At 38.9% G+C, this 10,081-nt stretch overlaps 1 long non-coding RNA gene across 4 annotated transcripts in view; it reads left to right on the top strand.

The window, feature by feature from the left end:
* Positions 1-4,070: 4,070 nt before the first annotated feature.
* LOC148130577 (uncharacterized) overlaps positions 4,071-10,081 on the top strand; it is a 72,555-nt gene continuing 66,544 nt past the window's right edge. For 3 of the 4 annotated variants that reach the window (XR_015749906.1, XR_015749908.1, XR_015749905.1), the window contains exon 1: positions 6,223-6,359. This is a non-coding gene — a long non-coding RNA (uncharacterized LOC148130577). Of the gene's footprint in view, positions 4,098-6,222; positions 6,360-10,081 lie in introns of those variants that run through there. The other variant, XR_015749907.1, reaches the window with a different exon arrangement.

The raw sequence follows: 10,081 nt of genomic DNA, 5'->3' as shown, positions 1-10,081 counted from the left end.
TTGAGGTACCTGGAAACGCCGCATGCTGCGTTTTGGTTTAATCCTGAGCGGCTGGGTGGGCGTGAGAAGAGCCGAGCGAGCATCTCTGCTGCTGCTACCCTTGGTTCTTCAGCTTCGGGCTCTGCAAGTTTGCAAAAGTCCCGGTCTGCAGCCCGTTCCTGCATTCCAAGTGCCCAGGCCAAGCTGCAGCTGTCTCTCTCTCGCCAGCGCCATCTCCAATAACAGCGGCAACAGTGGTGGGAACCGTGGAAGCGTTTCAGCTGCTTCTTGGGTGGGGGAGCCGCCTCCGTAACTTCCATGGTTCCCGCCGTGCTGCCGCTGTTATTGGAGATGGCACTGGTGAGAGAGGGACAGCTGCAGCTCGGCCTGGGTGCTTGGAATGCAGGAATGGGCTGTGCACCGGGACTTTTGCAAACTTGCAGAGCCCGAGACTGGAGCACCAAGGGTAGCAGCAGCTGAGACGCTCGCTCAGCTCTTCTCACACCCACCCAACTGCTCGGGATTAAACCACAATGCAGTGCGTGGCGCTCCCAGGTACCTCAAAATCTTTTTTTTTCCTGTTGTTACGGGGACGGGGGAAAAGCGGGAGCGACTTAGTCGCTGTTGCTGGAGATGGCGCTGGTGTGCAGGGGGGGGGAGAAATTAATTCACTCCAGAAAAGACGTCCTAGCTGTTTTTTCGGGGCTCAAAAACAAATAAGGCACGACCATATTTTGTGAGAAACACGGTAGATATTTCCATGTTTCTAACCATCTCCATCTTTAATCCTGCACTATCATCTCAAACCTCACAATTTTATGGATGAACATATCCATATCCATTGGAGAAGACTAAATCAGAAAAAAAAATTGAATAACTCTACCTTTTCTTTGTCACACCTTGCTACAGAGTTGTTTCTCATGGGGAGATTTTCAGGACCCAATGAAAAGGAATTTTTTTTTTTCAGAAACATGACCTTCATGAAGGAAAACATTGATGAGAAAGAGACTTTAAGAAATCTTGGATAATTTAAACATTTTATATTTATTGAACCTGCCCAAAGGATAAGAAAATGCTGTCAAGTTATATAATGTCCTAAGGATGCTATGAAATGGAAATCCTTGGTGCTCTTTTCTCTAGTGGAATGGAAAGCTGAACGAGCTGAGTTTGTTTTTTCTTTTCAAAATCCAACGAAATAAGCATGTTTGTTTTAGTGTTTGTTTGAAGTTATACAATTACAGCTTTTCAAAAAATCTGTTTACATAGGCAAGTCAGTCAGATTTAAAAGGAAGGAAGAAGGAGATTTTGGTCTTTTCCACTAGTACAGTAGTTGCCAAGTTGAAACAAATAAACAAAACTAGATGTGTTTAAAAAAACATTGCAAAGAATATATTTATTTGAATGCTGAATCATTTACTTCCTTCTTTTAGGCAATTTTTTAAATGCAGTATAGTACATATCAATTCAAATACCCTATTTGGTATGTTTGTCCAAACTCAATCTGTTTTTCTGTGGGTATTCCCCACCATATCACAATAGATCTTGCCAACAATTTTCTATGTACTGTATAAAAGATTTGTATTGTTTCATCGTAAACAGCCCATGTAATGTGGATTACATTTATGATGTCCATTCCCAATGGTGATAACTTCATGGCCTCCAGAGATTTTAGTTCATAATTTCGGTAACCTTCACTGTCACTCCCACTTATGTGACTTGTAGTCCAAAGTTTCTGTGTGCTTCAAGCTACCTATCCCTTCATATTCTTCCTTTACCTCTATCTACAACTGCCTCCTGCTAATCTTTTGTAGAGAGGAGCCAATAGGAAAGAAGAGGGATCAAGAAAACTTCTTATATGAATCGGATTCTGCTCATATAACATTGGATTTTTAAATCATTCTGGGTGCTCTGAAATGGAGGTAGGAGTGAAGAATGAACACAACATTTCAGACAAAAATGAAACTCATAGCATTAACCCTTGTAGATTAATAATCAAACAAATAACTGATCAGAATTATTGCTCTATAAAAAGTTCATATAAAAACCTGAGGTTGTAGATTGGCAAACAATGGATAACAGTTACCATATTTTTCCATCTATAAGACGCCCCAAGGTATAGGATGCCCTCCCCCACATTTCTTACCCAAAATTCAGAAATCAATATTTTAACTTGACTCCTGCACACGATGGCGAGAAATGTGAGGGAGAAATGTGATGGAGTTGGAGATCAGGTAGGCAAAGAAAGGCTTGGGGGAAGTGAGGGCATCTGGGCGGTGGTGGTTGGGGCAAGCTCCATGGTGCTGTGCTGTAATTGAGAAATGGGCCATGGAGCAGACGGCACGAGTGAAGGAGGCCGCTTTCCCTCTTTCTTCTCCCTGCTCCTCCTCCTTCCTTCATGCTGGCTGCTTCATTTCCCATTTCTCCATTGCAGCCCAGCAGCCAGGATCCACTTTGACAGAGGTATGTGTATGTAATTTAACAACCAGTTTGCCCAGGATCAGGTTGGCCACCACCAGAGGCTCATCCCGCATGTGCAGTGGAGCTGGAGGATGGGGATGGGCCATGCCTCCCACGATGGCCAACCTGACCCTGGGCAAACCAGTTGTTAAATTGCTTGAATCCCACCACTACTCAGAACACTTTGACATTACCGGTCCCTGTTGCATCTGGGCACTGGCTACACAGTCTTCACAGCATCAGCTGACGTCAGTTACATGATTGGAGGAAACCGGTTAGCTTGTCTCTGTAATTGTCTCTGTTTCACTCATGAGGCTAGTTTGCAGAGATAAGCCATTGGCAGTTGTGGTTCTCCTCTTGGCCCCTCCCCATGTATAATACACCCCTCCATTTTTAGGTAAATATTTTAAAGAAAAAGTATCATCTTATATCCGGAAAAATACGGTAATTCAAAAGGAGAGGCATAGATTTTTATTTTTATTTCTATTTATTTATATCATGCCTCCCCTCTTTTTACAAAAAATATCCAAGGTGGCAAATATATCCAACACACATTCTTTCCCCTATTTCCCCCCACAACAACCCTGTGAGATAGGTTGGGCTAAGAGCAAGTGACTGGTCCAAAGCTGGTTTTCATAGCTAAGGCAGGACTAGAACTCACGGTGTCTTGCTTTCTAGCCTGGTGCCTTAACCAGTAGACCAAACTGTCTCTTCATAGTATCTCAAGAAGATGCAGTACAGTTATAGAAGTAGATATTTCCACTATGCTTTGTATGCATTTTTGGGTGAAGTTTGCAGGCAGGAATAATCATTTTATGAAAAGTAGCATAGATGTTCTAGTTATATCTTCCTTTATTTTTAATTGTCATAGCACTCTTTGGCTTCCCCAAAAAATGGATATGGAGGGTCCAGCTAGAGTGTTTCCTGATAATAATCTTTGATACTCCCCTCTCCCACTTCTGCAAGTGGTTCTGTGTTTTTGACCAGGAAAAAAAAAGCATAAGAGAAGCAAAGAAAAAAATAGGTCTTTGAAAAACAATATTTTAAGCCTATTGCTTCCTCCCTGCTTTTAATGCATTTCCTCTCCAAGAGCTTTCTAATGTTGCTGTGTTTTAGAGCTGCTCCAGTTAGAAGTTTTTAAAATAATTTGTCTAATTCTCTGCTTTGTGTCACCAGTTTCAGCACTTTTATGCACTATGGGAGGTGCAGAAGGTAGGGATATAAAGAGATTTAATTCTAGAACTTGAAATGAACTCTCCTTTCTCTTGCCCCTCTGCATTTACCCCCACTCTCCCTAAGTAGCTAGAGTGAAGGAAGCCCTGAGTAAATTTAAAGCAACTCCTTCATTTTACATTACAGATAGTTTCGTAGCATTACTCCAAGAATAGCTTCATGACAAATTTAAGATTCTTTGCCGGGCTGACTTATAAAGGTAAAAACAAGCAGTTCCAATGCCGTGCTTAGTCTTGCCCTATTCTGAATGATTGCAGAGTGAATTCCAGACAGAAGAGCAAAGCTGCCTTTGTCAATAAATCACGCAGGTCCTCTCTGCAGATAGCCCTGAGCTGGCAAGAGACAGTTTGTGGAATGCCAATTGACATCCGCCACTTGGACAACAGTCAATTACACTCAGTTGGTACCTGGGATGTCAAGCAAAGCAGGTGATTATTTTTATCGGTAGGCAATGAAAACAAAATACTGTTATTATGTGGAATCTCTCTGGCTCCCAGATCTCTGCAGTGTTGTTATTTCGAGGCAAATCGTGGAGGTAACAACCCTGCTGGCAGAGTGGCTTGCAAAAAGAAAATGCTTAAATCAAGTCTGGCTTACAGTATTTATCTTTTTGTATTAAAAATGACATGGATGGTAAGATATCTCACTGCAGTAAAGTTTTTATTTATTATTATGATTCTCGTGTGATTCCAAAAATTCTTAGTTGCTGAAACAGCACTTTGCAACTACTGCTTGAAACGAGAGTTGACTGTTTCGGGAGAGGATGCAAAGACTGTTTTCCCCTTCAGCTCTGCTCCTCTGTCTTGAAACAAAAGTAATGGGCAAGTGATTAAAGCATCTTATCCAATATGGACACACTATGTTGTGCAGAAGATGAGAAGGGCAGTAGTTTCTGTGCATTTCAGAAGTAGGTTCTCTCCTTGGATGTGGAGAACAACGAAGTTTGAGAAAGGCCTCAAGGTTTTCCATGCATTAACACACTCAAGAAGCATGTGCAGATACATTAAAAAGAAAATAAATATAGAGACTTTTTCCTCAGAGTCCTCAGAAGAATTTTTTTTTAACTTTACAAATCACCTGACGGATAGGCATGGCCTGGAATGAAAGGCCAATCTCGCCTCTTTCTTCTGTGACTAGACATCAGCTAGATACTTATGATCTGAATTTAGAAATACCTTTAATTTTCCCAGTGGGTGGAAGAGGAGGGGAAGAGAATGGCCCCAAGTAGAACATGGTGATTGATGAGGAAGCAGACTTTGTCTCTATGCACTTTTACCTGTCAGAAAAAGCAAAAGATGAGAGACCTGTGGGAATGCCTTTTGAAGATGCTCAGAGTATTTTTTAATTCTCTAATTGCGTTGGTTCCTCTCAGCTTTTCTGAAAGAGCTTTTTGGAGTTTCAGCATCCCAGTACTGGGGCTAGAGGTTGCAGGAGGAAGGTTCACTAGCACTACTAAGTATCTCATAGTTTGTATATCTTTAAATATGAATGAATCATATTTTTAAAAAATACGGATGAGCCTGCAAACACATTCCAAAGCATGCAAACTAAGAAAGTGTGAAAAATTATTTGTATCCCACCTTGATTATTTTTATAAATAACTCAAGGCAGCAAACAAACCTAATACTCCTTCCTCCTCTTATTTTCCTTACAACCACGCTGTGAGGTGGATTGGACTGAGGGAGCATGACTGGCCCAAAGATCCCCAGCCAGCTTTCCGACCTAAGGCAGGATTAGAATTTATGGTTTCCTGGTTTCTAGTCTAGAGCCCTAACCACTAGGCAAACTGTAGTCTATTATACAATGTGATTCACAGTGTTACTATCTTAGTTGACTTGTACTAGTACATGACTTTGGATTATTTATTAATTAAATTCATTTGAAATAGCATCCAGCTTTGTTTTTGTCCCTGGCCACACTAGCTTTTTTAAAGTCTCCCTTTTAGAATTACATTATTGAATGCCACGGAGAGTTTTTTTTCCAATCCAACGGGCCTCCTTATCTTTTCTTTTCCTTACTTTCTCTGTTTGAACAGTCTTTTTTTTTCTTGTGTAATACTCAGAAATTGGATTAAAAAGAAATACCCCTGAAAAACAAAATAAAATATCATTCCATAGAAGTTTACCATTGTGAATACACCTTCATTATTCATTAAGCAAATTTTTGTCCCAGTGTTTTCTGTTAGACAGTGTAGCTGAAGACATTCATATTCTCATTATTATGATGGGACTCTTGGATTGTATTTTGTGACTGATTCCCTCAAATAAGAAGTGAAATCTTGTACTGGTTGGCATCTCATTACAAGTCGGAAATATTGTACAGGTGTTATCTTGTTATGAACCATAATGTTCTTGAGAATCTATGAGGCATTTCAAATCTCTGGAGGGGAAATAGATCTCCGTAGCACAGCAGTTTGGCTAGGAGCACATCTGGCATATAATCATGTGCATCTTGAAAAAAAGGTCCTGTTAAATTTCAATCTGGTTTAGGGTAGACTTTGACTTTACAAATTTAAGCTGGCAACTGAATGTCATTTATGACAAAATTCTGATTGATTTCTGTGTTGCACACAAAGAGGAGACAACAAAAATGTCAGAAGCTGCCAGTTTTGTGAGCTCTCTCCCCATTTCTTCTTACAGATTTATTTTTTCATGTATTATCCGGATTTGATTCTCTGGTCTGTGTGACATGTATGTTGTTTTTCTATTTATTGGGGGAGTAGGGCTAGAATTTCATGTGATTTGAAATAATTCTTGGCAGACTTTTTTTGTCAGACAAGCTCATGGTTTCCTAAAACATTCCTGTTTAACTATTAAAAATGGTACACATTGCTTTAACACTTGGCTTTGTGAATAGAATGAATTCATTTTGTTTCCCATATTTTCATTGGCACTGAGATTCGGGCTAATATTTAGGCCAAACTTCTTGTTGTTTTATCATGATGAGGAACTTAAAAAGCAGACCTAAACTATCTAAACTACCCCTGAGCTCCTGTAACAAAAGGTTTTATGCAGATGAATGACTTTTATAGTCATAATAGTCTAATAATCTCTGGGTTGTCACTACTTTCATCAATTATTTTATCTTATAAGGTAGATTTCAAGCAAAAAACCCCAGGCTGTCAGAATCCAACTATTTTTCTCACATGCTCATGTATTATTTTCCATGTCCAATAATTCCAATAAGTGCTTCACTTTCCAATGTAATCTCATATACTTTATTCTGGCAACAAAATCTTTATCCGCTTTTTAGTATTCTAAGAGTTGGAAAGAAGGGTGAGTTCTTGCCTCAGTTGTTAAGTGAATCACTTAAGGTGTTCAATTAGTAACACAGTTGTTAAGTAAATCTGGCTTCCCTTTTGACTTTGCTTGTCAGAAAGTCACAAAAGGTGATCACATGACCTCAGAACACTGCAACCATCAAAAATATGAATCAGTTGCCAAAGGCCTGAATTTTGATCATGTGGCCATAGGGATGCTGCAACAGTCATAAATGTGACAAGCAGTCATAAGCCACTTTTTTCAGTGCTTGTCATGCCCTTGTTAGAGTCGGACTCTGAGGGAGAGGAGGAACAGCTGACAGGGAGTAGAGGTGTGGCTCCGGAGATTGTGGAGGAGGCTGGGGAAGGGCAGAGGCTGGCTGGGCAGTCAGAGGAAGAACCAGGCCCATCCATTCTTTATCCTAGGACACGCAGGGAGGAACAGAGAAGGAAACAACGTGGTTTAAGAGAGAGGAAGTGGCCAAGATCCCACTCATTGATTGCAGTTGGGGAGAATAGTATATAAGAGAGAGAGTTAAAACATAGCATTGCTAGAAGCAAAGCATGTTTTATTTTGGGCTGAAGTTACCTTGGTTGGCGTACTTCCAACAGACTGTGCCTTGTTATCTCCTTGAAGTTGGTAATTACTTATCCCGGTCCATTGTGGAAATTCCTTCATTGTAGTTTGTTTTGGTTTTTTATTTCACCTTCATCTGCTCATTGAATTCAGACTGTATTGCTTTCTTTTGAAGACTATTTTTAAGTTTAATCTCCAACTGAGAATTATTGAACAGAGGGACCAAGTGGGAGGCATTAAAGGACATTTATTTACGTTTTGGATTTTATTACATTTATGTTACACTCCGGGTCATCACAGTGCTGTTGTAAGTTTGAACAGTCACTAAATGAACTGTCCTTGTAAGTCAAGGACTATCTATAAATTCCCAATCCTCTTACTAGTCAGGGAAACAACTTGAAAATCCTAATAAAAGTTGCTCCTGAATGAAGTCTATTGAATTATATCATATCGAATATTCCTGGCTTTGGCAAGCTGCATGTTCCTAATTTAACAACTGCAGTGATTCACTTAACAAATGTGGCAAGAAAAGTTGTAAAAATGGGACAAAACTAACTTAACAAATTGTTCACTTAGCAATATAAATTTTGGGCTCAATTGTGGTCATAAGTTGAAGACTACCTGTATACGCATGTGTGTGTGTGTATATATATATATATATATATATATATATATATATATATATATATATATATATATATATTTTCTGAGGTTCTCGTGGGTATTCGTATGTGGATCTTTGGTTATTCGGGTTTTCTCCAACGTAAGATTGGAAGTATCTAGGCAACGTTTCGATGAAGTCTCATTCATCATCTTCAGGCTTCTGTCTTCAGCTCTGTGCTTCTCAGAGTGACACAATAGATGGACACAATACAGAAGCCTGATGATGGCAGATGAGATTCTGCTGAAACGTTGCTACAACTTTAAAAGAACAACTACACAATGACATGGGAAAATACCCGAACCAAGCCGAATACCATACATGTAAGTACCGCGAAAACTTAAGAAAATATATATATATATATATATATATATATATATATATATATATATATATATATATATATGTGGATCTTTGGTTATTCAGGTTTTCTCCCGCGTAAGATTGGAAGTATCGTTTCGATGAAGTCTCATTCATCATCTTCAGGCTTCTGTCTTCAGCTCTGTGCTTCTCAGAATGATGTGAGCTTGCAGCTGCTTCTTCCTTTTAACTGCTAGTGGGGTGTGACTTGATTGGGTGGGGGCTTGGCCAATAACCAAAGATGATCCACATACAAATACCCGCGAGAACCTCAGAAAACAAATATATATATATATATATATATATATATATATATATATATATATATATATATATTTGTTTGGGTATTTTCCCACATCATTATAGTTGTGCTTTTAAATATATATATATATATATATATATATATATATATATATATATATATATATATATATATATATATATATATATATGTTTTCTTAAGTTTCAGGTACTTCATGTATGGTGTTCTTTGTTTGGGTATTTTCCCACATCATTTCTTTTAAAGTTGTAGCAACGTTTCAGCAGAATCTCATCTGCCATCATCAGGCTTGTATTGTGTCCGTTAATTGTGTATTGTCATACAAATTGTATCCGATATATATATCTTTGGTTATTCGGGTTTTCTCCCGTGTAAGATTGGAAGTATCTAGGCAACGTTTTGATGAAGTCTCATTCATCATCTTCAGGCTTGTGTCTTCGGCTCTGTGCTTCTCAGTGTGTGTGTGTGTGTGTGTGTGCGCGCGCGTGTGTGTGTGTGTAATATTTTCTCAGTTTCTGCTACATTTGTATGAAACTTCTTGTTCCGAGAGGAATATTTTCTGTACAATTACTCCTAACTATGTCTGCTGCCCAGTATTAAAAAACAAACAAAAGCATTGTAAGGTCATTGTCAGCTAGTATTATCAACCCTATCTGAATACTGTAGTTAGAAAACAAAGGGGATAATTATAATCTTTTTCTTCCTGGGCTCAACCATTCTCAAGGATAGTGACAATTCAGAGCAATCATTCTGAAATAAGAGTCATCTGCTCCTTGGGAGATGGACTGTGGGATATCTAGTCACTACACTAAAATGCACAACATCACAGAGGCTGAAACAGATGCCTTCCACATATGTAAGATATTTACATTCATGGATGAATGAAAAAAGAAATAACTGTAAAGTCTTTTAGGAATTTGAGCTTATTTTATACTGTAAAAAAAAGGTAACATCTAAAAAACTTGTATTTAAATCAATCTACAAAAGGTGATGAAAAAAACTAAAATTAATCCCTGTTTTATATGTTTGGTCACATATCTAACCATTTCGAGTAAAGGACAAATGAGAATCTAAGAATGTTTACTTAGCTAGGCGAAGTACAGAGAAGAGCAACCCGGATGATTAGGGGACTGGAGACTAAAACGTATGAAGTACGGTTACAGGAACTGGGCCTGGCTAGTCTAGTGAAGAGAAGGACCAGGGGAGACATGATAGCAGTCTTCCAATATTTGAGGGGCTGCCACAGAGAGGAAGGGGTCAAGCTATTTTCTAAAG

Source organism: Notechis scutatus, chromosome 5 (genome assembly GCF_049901735.1).
Source record: "Notechis scutatus isolate UNSWTSFEM ecotype Mainland chromosome 5, rNotScu1.2, whole genome shotgun sequence".
NCBI classification, from domain to species: Eukaryota; Metazoa; Chordata; class Lepidosauria; order Squamata; family Elapidae; genus Notechis; species Notechis scutatus.
Note: the sequence above shows the minus strand (reverse complement) of the source record. Positions and strands in the feature narration are given on the sequence as shown.